Source organism: Schistocerca nitens, chromosome 4, assembly GCF_023898315.1.
Source record: "Schistocerca nitens isolate TAMUIC-IGC-003100 chromosome 4, iqSchNite1.1, whole genome shotgun sequence".
NCBI classification, from domain to species: Eukaryota; Metazoa; Arthropoda; class Insecta; order Orthoptera; family Acrididae; genus Schistocerca; species Schistocerca nitens.
Genome location: NC_064617.1, coordinates 883,111,539 through 883,124,408, shown reverse-complemented (window position 1 = coordinate 883,124,408; position 12,870 = coordinate 883,111,539). Strand labels below are relative to the sequence as shown.

General features: G+C 46.2%; 1 protein-coding gene across 1 annotated transcript in view; it reads right to left on the bottom strand.

Annotated features, from left to right (window-relative positions):
* Positions 1–12,870, bottom strand: part of LOC126253406 (histone deacetylase 5) — a 662,028-nt gene that overhangs the window by 563,668 nt on the left and 85,490 nt on the right. The window lies entirely within an intron of this gene.

Here is a 12,870-nt window from a genome sequence, read left to right as displayed (position 1 = left end):
GACATTTGTTGAAACACTCAAGAAAATGAACGACATAATGGTTTGCCTGGACGTGGTGACACTTTTCACGAGGATGCCAGTGCAAAGAAGACACGCTGGATCTTTTGGCTGAACAGTTCCCATCAGGAATCGTCAAGTTGTTCCGTCATTTTCTAATGACAACGTACTTCTCGTACCGCGGCGAATATTATGAAATGAGGGATGGCACAGCGATGGCTTCACCACTGTCACCTGTAGTCGAGAATTTGTTCGTGGAGCACTCTGAGGAGCAGGCTCCCAACTCTGCGGTGTTGCGTCCATCTTGCTTCTTAAGGTACGTCGATGACACCTTCCTGATAATGGCCTCACGGTGTAAATACACTGGAACAGCTCGTCCATCACATGAACAGTGTCCATCCCAACATTTAATTTACCATCGAGATTCAGAAGGAATGCAAGCTACTATTCTTGGATATTTCAGTTGATAGGAAGGCAGGAGGCCTGCTTGGTCATTCTGCGTACAGGAAACCGACACACACTGATCCGTATCTGAACGGCCGTAGTTTTCACTATCTTGTACACCAGAAAGCGGTCCTGAACACGTTAATGCACAGATCCAAAGTTATTTCTGACGACGACCACCTACAGTCTGAATTGCAGCGCTTGAGGCACGTGTTTGTGAAGAATGGTTAAAACAAGAAAGATTTCCAAACGCTTTCAGGTACCACCGAAAGAGGACACCTTGTGAATCGGCGGAAAATGCCAAGCCGGCGCCTATCCTGCCATACTGTGGGGCAACGAGCAGCAAATCAGGACGTCTGCTGAAGAGACATTGAAGGACACCAGTGCTCCGACCCGCCTCCAAAATATGAGATATGCTGCGCCCTGTTAAAGATGACATAGCTCTTCGTGTGCCCGGTACGTATGGTGTCCCTTGCGGCAGCCTCTGTATGGGTCAGACAATTCACACAGTTGCAGAGCGTAGTGCCGAGCACAAGAGAAATCTTTAGCAAAGGGAGCTTGACAAGTCGGCCATAGATGAGCATTGCCTGGAAAACGGACACAAAATACAGCCTGAGAGCACGGAAGTCTTGACTCGTGCGACACCACATTGGAATTCCGTTACAAAAGAGGCGGCTGAAACTACAATGAAAGCAATAATTTTAAGAGACCAGCGGCTCACACTTAGTACGGCCTGGAGGCAGGTTTTCGATGTCAAAACGAAGCAACGACGGACGCTTAATACTTACAGGGAGGCGGCAGCGGCAGTTTTAAACGTGGCGCCGGTCCCCTGCGCCCGTCTAATAAGACTCGCCGAAGTACGCTCCGGCCCCAAACCCCTCCGCCTCGCCAACATAACATAGAACTCCGCACACCCGAGCAAATAGAGGAGGGGTGCCAGTCTTCTACAGTGCTGACTTCCCCGCGGTCAGAATCGACCCACCGCCCCACTTAGCCAATCCTGAACTCATTATACTGAGGGCAAATAGCCCCTCTCTGGGTCTTCTACACATCGCGACGGTATACATATCCCCCCAAGACCCTTCCCCACAGACCTCATAATCTTTCTAGTCTCCAAAGGAGAATTCATCTTAATGGGGGACTTCATCGCTCGTCACACTGCATTCGGAGACTCAGCCACAAACACCAGGGGCGTCTCACTTCTAAACTTACTGGATAGCCACCCTATCGTTCGCCTCAACAATTCCTCACCAACTCTGATAAACTCACGAGGATACTCAATCCCGGATCACATCCTTTGCTCAGTAAAGACAGCTAACCGCTGCTCGGGCTGCACCATAGGCGATAGCGTGGGCAGCTACCACCTTCCCTTACTGTTTAACACAACACCCTTCAGCACCTTCAAATCGGGCCCAGAGACAAAAGCCATAAGAGCGGAAAACAAGGGAAATTGGAAAAAAAATGAAGAAATTCTCAAAACCGAACTTCCACACACCCCAATCTCGAGCGAACCTGACCTAAACAACCACAACGCCAAAATCATAGAAGCCTTTAACATAGCGTATTGTGACAGCATCCCCCTCATCACCATCAAGGAAGGAGCCATTAACGCCCCCCCCCCATCCTCCACATCATTAGGGAAAAAAGACGTGTATACAGACGGTTTAAACAGACTCTCGACCCCACCCTAAAAAGAGAATGGAATAGACTAAGCTGGCGGGCTAGATCTGCTCTACAACGCTGGCGAGCGGAAAAATGGGCAGAAAAGTGCAGCTCCCTATGTCCAAAAGAACCAAAAAAATTCTGGCAAACATTTAGGAATGTCACAAGTCTAAGTCATGCCCCTCAAGCCCTGTCCTTGTCCTAGAAGACAACATCATAGCGGACAATCCAGGGAAAGCCGAAGTATTTCGCGACTCGCCGGCGCTAGTACACTCATTCCCCAAAGACCCCCTATTCGACGATCACCACGCCGAAAACATAAAAAACGTAACAGAGCAGCTATCCCAAGCCCCAATAGCCCTCACGAAGGACCAATCCGACTTTACCCAACCTATTAGTGACATAAAGATATCTACAGCAATCTAAAGAGGAAAAAACGGTATCACATTAAGACAACTCAAAAACGCACCCGTCCTGCACCTCCTCTCCTCCTGTATATTCTGTTCAATGCAGCTCTCTCCCTAGGAACAGAAACATGCCAAGATCACCATTATACACAAAACCGGCAAACCCCTTAACCGCCCAGACTCATACAGACCAATTTCCGTTCTCCCTGTTATAAGCAAACTTTTCGAAAACATTGTCAACGCTCTCATGACCAAATTCGCAGACACAAACAACATAATACCCGCGGAACAGGCAGGCTTCCGACAGGAACACTCAACAACCGACTGCATAGTAAGAATCACAGACCATGTAACTGAAGCACTAAACAGAAGCGAGTGCACTCTGGCACTGTTCCTAGACATCGAGAGCGCGTTTGATAAGGTAGGCAGAGGGGACTGTTATATAAACTCTGGTCGCAAGGATTCCCTCCCCTTATTTGCTAATTAATCCAAAATATCCTATCCAACCGGAAGGGGCAGGTAACAGTAGGAGGAACCCTTTACCCCCGAGGCCGCAGTGGCGCAGGGAGCGGTACCATCTCCAACCTTGTATAAACTGTACACAGCCGGCATCCCGAAACCCGGAACATGGTGCGAAGACCTCGCCCTTTACGCCGACGATACCGCCTACTGGTGCTCTGGTACCTCAACAGACAGTGTCAAAACTCTCGCCACAGACTACATCGTTAAGCTTGAAAGATGGAGGTGTAAGTGGAGAATAAAGCCAAATCCCACTAAAAGCCAACTCATTCTTTTCCAACATAGGCATCTCTGCCAAAAACGAAACCAGACTCCAGACACCCTGAAAGTAGAACTTTGGAACGAAGAAATCCATCCGAAAAACACGGCCCGATATCTCGGAATTACGTTAGACTATACACTAAGTTGGCAACCGCACACCTTCCTTACTATAGATAAAGCGCGCGCCCGAATGAACTTAATAAAACTGATAAAAGGAAAATTTTACGGCGCCCCCTCCTGGGTCACAGTCCACACATACAGTTGCTTTGTCAGCCAGTCCTTGAGTACGCGGCAGTAACTTGGATAAACTCTGAAACTCAAACGAACAGAATTCAGGCACATGACAGGCGCAACCTCCGTATTGCCGGACGCCTTAAACCCAACACCACCTCTGCAGACGTCTATTCCAACACAAACACCATCCCAATCCCGGAAAGATGCCGATTCCAAATCGCAAACTACGGATCACAAAGGCTGGCAACAAATGGACTAATAAAGGACATCTTAACGACTAAACATTGGAAATTCAGGTATCCCCACTTCCTGTATCCTCTCCCTACATATACCATAGCAAAATGCATCCAACAGCACATACCAGAACATACCGCATCTGTCCTACACATCACACACTACATAGAGGAATTATCGATAAGCCGGCCGAAGTGGCCGTGCGGTTAAAGGCGCTGCAGTCTGGAACCGCAAGACCGCTACGGTCGCAGGTTCGAATCCTGCCTCGGGCATGGATGTTTGTGATGTCCTTAGGTTAGTTAGGTTTAACTAGTTCTAAGTTCTAGGGGACTAATGACCTCAGCAGTTGAGTCCCATAGTGCTCAGAGCCATTTGAACCATTTGAATTATCGATAGCAGACACCTCACAATAATCAACTCAGTACCACAACACAGAGAAGAAAAAGGAAAAGGTTACACCAACCAGAATGAGAACAAAGGAGATAAAATGATGCAAGTAACCTATGCTACAACAACAGCCAGAATAAGAACAAGAAGATGCAAGAATAGAAAGTAACTTATGCTACAACTGAATATTCAATCCGCCCTAGCTGAGGTTTTGGTGGTTTTCCTCCAGATGTAAGGTGAATGCCAGGGCGAGAATTCCCACCAAAAAAGAAAAATAAAATAATATAATACAGAATATTCAGAATAGAAAACATACTCTCATCAAGAAATGTAATGAAACCCAATAAAAAGAAAAATAAGGTCCCATTTGAATAAATAAATTGAGTCCCAACAGCATAACATTCCATCCTCCATGGCTGAAAAGCGGATTTCATCGCGCAACAACAGCCACACGTTCTCCATCCCCGAGACGTGGGGAAAAGAAGAAGAAGAAGCTGACGTCACTGGGTTCCGGGACGGGCCGCAGCTGCTATGAGCTGCCCAACTCCCCTTCCGTGCACGCGTTGTTTCGGCCCTCTCTGATTGGTGCCAGCGGCCGTAGTCGTTGCTATACAGGGTGATTTTTTTTCCCACGGTGTACAAAACCTAGGAATTGGTCGATGAGAGGATACGGACAAAAACGGTCCAATGAACTTATGTCCGGACATGCATGGTTTCCATGCTAGAGACCATTTATTCAGTCACACATCGTTACAGAGACTGCGCTTTAATACGCGCTGTATCATGCAGCCACAGTTACAGTATGTGTTGAAAACGGTTTCTATGTGCCTTAACGCATGCGTGTACGCGCCGTAGAACCTTCTGTCTCACATGTTCACATCAGCCAAGCTGCATCCGAACAGTGTCAAAGGCAACATGAATACACTGCTCCAGTGTCTCCACATCTGGAATAGGCTCTGCATACACAATACCCTTGAGATGGCCCCAGAACCAGAAATCGCATGGGTTGAGATCCACTGCACGAATAGGCCATGCAACTGGACCCTTTTGTCCGATCCGGTGACCAGGGAAGACACGATTCACATGCGTCCGGACACTAACAGCGAAGTGGGCTGGAGCACCATCACGTAGTAGCCATACAACCCTTCGGATAATCTGTGGTGTCACCGCCAGACACCACACTTGTTAGGTGGTAGCCTTTAAATCGGCCGCGGTCCGTTAGTATACGTCGGACCCGCGTGTCGCCACTATCAGTGATTGCAGACCGAGCGCCGCCACACGGCAGGTCTAGAGAGACTTCCTAGCACTCGCCCCAGTTGTACAGCCGACTTTGCTAGCGATGGTTCACTGACAAATTACGCTCTCATTTGCCGAGACGATAGTTAGCATAGCCTTCAGCTACGTCATTTGCTACGACCTAGCAAGGCGCCATTACTAGTTACTATTGATTCTGTAAAACATGTACCGTCAAGAGCGATGTTCACCAATTATGGATTAAAGTTAAGTATTCCAGCAGCTACGTACGTTTTTGGATATTCTCACTTCCGTGTCCTGTTCCAGACCTCACGCCAGCCTGCGTGAGCTTAAACGCGTGCCTTTCGGCTTCCTCCTAGTGGATTGGCTGTCTTGCCAATCCACAACATAATCAATGGCCCGTGTCCACCAGGAGAGGCTAAGTCACCCGCAAAAGATACCAATAGTTCTGCCGTGTCACGCGACGTAGAAGGTAGACTAGTCCCAAAATACGGTCGCCAATTATGCCGGCCCACACATTCTGGCTGCACCGATGCTGATGATTCGCTGTCACCATACCATGGGGGTTCTGCATACTACCCCATAGATGACTGTTACGAAAGTTGAAGATACCGCTCCTCATCTGTGAGTAGGATGCATTACACAAATCCCGGAATCGTGGTTGCCTGGTGAAGAAACCAGTGACAAAACTGCTCTCGATGTGGAAAGTCTGTCACTTGTAAGCAAGCCCTGCAAACGCTGTAAGTGATAAAGGTAGTAACAACTGCCATGGAGAATGTTCCACACACGGTCGTCTGGTTTATCCTGTACTGTCGGGCCAACTGCCTGGTACAGACACGGGGGGGGGGGGGGGGGGCGGTGTCGCCTTCTACAGTGCAATGTTAACCACTTTTTCCTCCATGCCTAGTGTCCGAGCACTTAGTGTACGTCCTTCATAATTTCCTTTTTCCTGAAACGACCCTGTCTCAGACAAAAGGCGAAAGACTGTTGCAAACATTAAATGATGTTGTTGTCGGTGGGGATAGGTCTCTTGATACAACCTTGCTGCCCGCTGCCGTTGCCATTTTCCTTTCCGTAAGTAAACACCATGCTGCCAAGCTCTCGATTCGAATAAGGAAAAATTATGTACAACGCTGTACCACATCCACTACAAGATTAATCAGCAAGAGAAGTGAATCGGACACTTTACCGATTACTACGGTAGGAGAGGGCGCTAAGGCATGACGTATGAGGAACAATACCACCCTCTAGGAGGAAATCGTGCATACTGTAAGTGTGGTTGATGGTACAGCGCGTATTAGACTGCAATCCCTGTAACGAAGTATGACTGAATAAACGGTCTCTAGCATGGAAACCATACATTTCCGGGCGTAAGTTCATTACACCTTTTTTGTTTCGTAGACTCTCATCGGTCACTCCTAAGAGTTTGTATCCTGTGGAAAAAATCACCCAGTATAACCGGAAAATGATACCAGCCCCGGCAGTCAGTAGTTTTACTCCTGACGACGGTAGCGGAGGTAGCCTTCGAAAGCTCGAATTTTATTCAGGAGGTAATATGGACGAAAACAAGAGAAAGTTTGAAGTACATATGGGCTCTAAGATGCATACCTTAAGAGCTCTGGGCAATTGTTAGTCTTCGCTACTGTGAAAACATCTCTTCTACTGAAAAAGTGTCCATTGCTCTTAAGGTACGCATTTTAGAGTGTACACGAACTTTTTTCTTTTGGTCCATAGTACTTCCTCACAAAATATGGAAACGAAAGGGCTTACAGCAGAAGAGATGTGTTGCACAGTAGTGAAGACGACCAAGTGCTCTTAAGTATGCATTCAGAGGCCATGTTTACTAGATATTTTTTCTTGTTTTGATCCATACTGACACCTCTGAAAGTTTCCCACCCTACAATCTCAGCAACAACAGTATCGCTACATGTATTCTATTGTCATGTCGTCGAAACTATTTTCGCTTATAACTTTCTACTTGGTCGTTTCCTGACCAGGATCCCTTACCTCAAATTGATGCAAGTACCCCTCTCAAAAATCCCTGAAAGTTTGTAACTTCATCATGGAATCATCCTGTATGTCCTACAGGGATCGCACAGATAAAATTAAGTGTAGATAACTGCTGACATAGACGCGTACAAAGAGTCATTCTTCCTTAACCCCATCCGTGTAGGGAACGGGAAGAAAACGTAAAGCATGGTACAACGGCGTGCCCCCCGGCCACGCACTTCCAGATACTCGTAGTGTATAGCTGCAGGCGTTCAGTCTCTCTTCTTACCATAAGGATGACTAAACAAACACCCGAAACACGTTAGCAGTGCCTCTCTGTGCGTTGCTTGCTGTTTTGGACGGAGCCACCCAAATACACCCTGTCCTAAGCACTCACTAGCACCTATTCTCCGTCACCAACTGTCAAGACTGCAAGGACTTTGTTGAACAGTTCTTTAAACAGTGATTTCGTCAGACACTGGAAAGGGAAAAAATGTTCGAACTACTGAACAAGAGACCTGTCCACTAGCAGTTTCTTCATGAAGTCTTTGCACAATTTTCTAACAAATGGTCATTAATTAAATTATCGTCACAGACTACAGCTGTTTGAATTTCGGGAGGGGAAGCTCGCTCTCAATAAAAAAGCGTATGAGAATTATAGCTGTCGGCCAAGTAAGATTGCTGATTCTTTCGCACATCTCGAGGGTGTTTAAGAAACAGGCAGACTTGTGTGCCGCCCCTCGGCTTGTCGCACGCGTGGGGCCTCAAGTGGCGGTCTTAGCGCTGTGTGGCCTTCACTGGAGCTACCTCGCCGACCCTCTGACAACGATATGGCTAACAGCTGTCAACTGGTCGGTACATGTGGCGTAGGGGCACTGGTATCAACAGTCCGTGTTAATGATTCAGCAGACGTCAGCGGATCACGAGGTGCTCCCCAGATAAACTTATCAGCGATGAAATGTTATCGCGAGACACTTGCACAAACATCCGACCCACTTCAAAAGGACGCATGATGGGGCAGCAGCTGTCAGGAGATCCCTGTCTTGTAACGTAAAAGCAGCTTTTCCTTTGCTTTCGTAATGAACCCCATGAAACGATTGACACATTCATAAAAGAATCTAAATTCGCAAATTGCAGTAGCGAGCGAACGCATACGGTTCCACCGACATTTGGGAAATTACATCACCCACAAAGAACGACCCTGGTGAATACAAATTCGGAGAATGTTTACAAACGTCTAGCGGCGAGAAATTACTAACATTCTACAGAGACAAACCGCTTATGTCATTAGAGTTTAGTAAAACAAACGGTCGCTTTCGGGCAAAAAATATGTGCGATATCGTACTGTCGAATATATTCGCCAAAAGGGGAGGAGGTTTAGGTTTGACTTAGCTACATACAGGCAGCACATACACATGTTTATGCTCCAAGATTACAGAAAAAGCTGTCGCTGTTTGAATGAAAATATCCATGTTCCAGCACAGCTCTGGAACCTGTGAAGCAATTTCAACCAAACTTGAAACACGTATGGCTTACAAGGGGAAGGCCTCAGACACGGCCAACCGATTCGGCTCAAATTTGGCAGGTCGCTTGTGTACAACCTAAAACGAAGGAATCTAAGATATTTTGGGTCAACACTCCAGCGTTTTTGAGAAAATCACCCCTAAAGGTTATGACGAGCAATCGACTCAAAATTGGAGGATTCGATAGATAATTGTAAATAGAGCATTTTTCATCATCATCTATGGGGTCCGCAAACGCAAACTTTTCCAGAAATCGAGGGAAAAAAAAACTTTTACAACTGCCGCTTCTGTACCCACATGGTAAATGCTTTTCACGCCGGCATGGTAGCTCAGCGTGTTCGGTCAGAAGGTTAGCTGCCACTGTAATAAAAAAAACTGAGTTAATCGATCAACGATGAACTTAAACGGGTATCTCACGACGTCCGCCCCGAGGAGATGCAAAGAATGAAAACGAAACAAATGAGAAAAATAGCGCAACGGCCGAGGTAACTGGCTGGGAATCGGAAAACTCGAGTTCGGATCTCGAAGAAACCTAGCGGATGTTATTCTTTTCGTTTGTATTTTTCCATATCTCAATTGATAAGGATACGAGGGTTAATAAGGTAAGTAAATCAATAAGGAATTATAGTAATAAGGTAGGCAAACTAATTTCCCAAACGCCGTGAGTTAGTAAAGTATTAAACTTTTAAGCCTTGTCATATGAAAACAACTCCGAGTAAGAGTGCTGCGAATTCCTCACGAGGGATCACAGATAGCCAAACGCGCGACGCTTGTTTACAGCGAGGCACGGGAAAGAATGCACGCGGGGAGAGTTATGTAGTCCCGGTTGCCTCTTCGTCATATCATAGTTGTGAACCTGGAAGAGTGAAGGTGTCCAGCACGAGCCTTATAGAAGTCAACCGGAAAGAGCTGTTTTCCGTCATTAGGCTGCCGCGAACCTCGCGGATACATGTAGGGATTTTTCCATCGTTAATGCGCCGAATGAAATACGTTTTGTGAATGAATACAATGTTCTTCCGTAAGTAACATATGACGAGTACTGTATGTAGTTTATAGTAATTAGCTCGTCTGTTTATGCCGTAGTAACTAGTTATTGTGTCATACCTTTCAGGTGCATAATCTGAATAATAGAGGAATTTTTTTTTTAATGTGTGTGAAATCTTATGGGACTTAACTGCTAAGGTCATCAGTCCCTAAGCTTACACACTAACTAACCTAAATTATCCTAAGGACAAACACGTACACCCATGCCCGAGGGAGGACTCGAACCTCCGCCGGAACCAGCCGCACAGTCCATGGCTGCAGCGCCCAAGACCGCTCGGCTAATCCCGCGCGGCCTGAATAGTAGAGGATGTACAGCACACCCTTCGACTAGCGTTGTAATATATAGTTGGGACGATGGCAAGCGGGAAGTTACCGACACTGTGTTTTGGATTGTAAAAGTGTTGCAGGACAGATGCATTATCAGTGCACTGCCGGAAGCAGGCAGTTCTGTTTCTCGGCGTTCCATATTGATGGGAGCGGCTATCGTCGAGCGATTTTTGGAGCTGAAGAACGAAATGACTTTTGTTGATACTGAAGTACTATACCATGAAGACCAAGCAGATGGTGATTCAGTGGAAGATATCCCGACTAGTGAATCGCAAAATGGTCATAACACTTTGGAAATCTCCACGTGCTTCATCTGTTCCCGATGAGTATCACGAACCGGTTACTAAACGATTGAACTACGGCGCTATACCCCTTGAAGTAAATGTAAAGGCGGTAGCGCTAGCCAGGAATCGTCCAAATTGGAACTTAACAAACGCTGCAAAAGAATGGGGCAACAACAGCCCTGAAAAGGAAGGACTTGAAATTGTGGGAAAGTGATATTGTTAAAGGAGGGACAATATACGACAAATACCAGGCCATAAATAAGTGGACATACGACCGATTTGTCGAATCTCGTTGTCGTAACGAGAATGTAACGCGAATGCTTCAGGAGTGGGCTGCAGGTGCAGCGCTTCAATATACGGCCAACAAGGCTTTTACGTTTGCTGCATCATTATCTTGGTCAAAAAATTTCAAATCGAAGTATAAAATTCGTCAACGGCACGTCACTAAATACGTGTCTCATAAGGAGGTACAAAATATAGAAGATATACAGAAAGTGGCGGCTCTTTTTAGCACGCAAACGGCGTCACTTATGACCGGTTTTAATCGTGATTACGTGATCAACACCGATCAAACAGGATGCGAGTATCGGGTGAACATTCGACGCACATTATCGCATAAGGGAGAAAAACGAACCCTTGTCGGAGTTGGTAGTAAAAACAAACACATTCGTACACGGCGCAATATACTATCACAGCCTCTGGAAAAGTGTTGCCTAAGGTTTTCCTGTGTTTACAAGAAACGAATGTTACATTTGGTCCTCGGGTTATATAAGAGGTCAATCGTTTAACCGACTCGTTGAAAAATGTTTACATTACTTGCTCCAAACCTGGGAAACTGACGAAAGCGATTTACAGAATATTTCTTGAGAATGTTTTAAAACCATACGTTTCTGATAACAAGTTTTGTCTAATATTGGATTCCTGGAGTGGACAGATTAATACTACAACATATTACACAATGTTTATAGATGGCGAGGGTCAGCCGACGTGCACACCGCCAAACTACTCACCTGTGTGCCAGCCGTGTTGATGTTTATTTCTACCGCCATGTTAAAAACTTTATTTCCAGGCTTCAGAATTGCAGTGTGCTTCTGGAAACCCAGCGGGAATTGCACAACCGCACGGATGCAATAACTATTCACAGCATAATTCATAACCAACTTTCAGCACCGATTTTGGCCTAAGGCGGAGGTTCGAGTCCTCCCTCGGGCATGGGTGTATGTGTGTTTGTCCTTAGGGTAATTTAGGTTAAGCAGTGTGTAAGCTTAGGGACTGATGACCTTAGCAGTTAAGTCCGATAAGATTTCACACACATTTTTTTCAGCACCGTTTTTTCAGGCAATGATATCAAGTACAATCCATCTAAGTGTTCGAAGAAAAGTGAGGACACGTAACAGTGACTGGAAGAGCCATTGTCAAGTGACCTGGAGTAACCAGATACAGATCCGCAAAACCTTCAAACTGCCTACGAGCACTTCTATTTTTACGGCGGAGACAGTGGCAGTTTTGGAAGCACTTAAGTTTGTCTCTAGCACTTACTTCCCCAAGATATTGACAGTATCTGACTCGCAAAGCGTTCTTAAAAACATTCAGTACAGTCGATGGAACAAAACAACCAACAGTTATATCTTGGATGTGATATCTGAATATATTCGCAGCACACGCACGGGCCGGACGATCCATTTGTTGTGGGTACCTTCCCACTCTGGTATCCTCTATAATGATGAAGTTGATGGTTCAAATGGCTCTGAGCACTATGGGACTTAACATCTATGGTCATCAGTCCCCTAGAACTATTTAAACGTAACTAACCTAAGGACATCACACAAAAACCAGTCATCACAAGGCAGAGAAAATCCCTGATCCCGCCGGGAATCGAACCCGGGAACCCGGGCGTGGGAAGCGAGAACGCTACCGCACGACCACGAGCTGCGGACTGAAGTTGATGCATTAGCCAAACAAGCGGCAACCTTAGGCACCGTCCTGGATCTGCACCTTCCTTATACAGACTACTTACGTGAAGTCAAGGATCACGCAAGACAACAATGGCAGGAAATGTGGAACGTTTCTCAACAGACAAAAGGCGGTTATTACGCAGTGCTACAACCTCGGATTCCTTCACAGCCGTGGTTCATGAGGACACATCTGGACCGATCCACGATTTCTACCATCATAAGACTCCGCATCAATCATGCCTCTTTCCCACAACATCTACATCGGATCAACGTTTACAGTTCACCAGCATGTGTGTGAGGTCCTCAGTCGGAAGCTGATGTCAACCACATCTTATTTATGTGCCCCAAA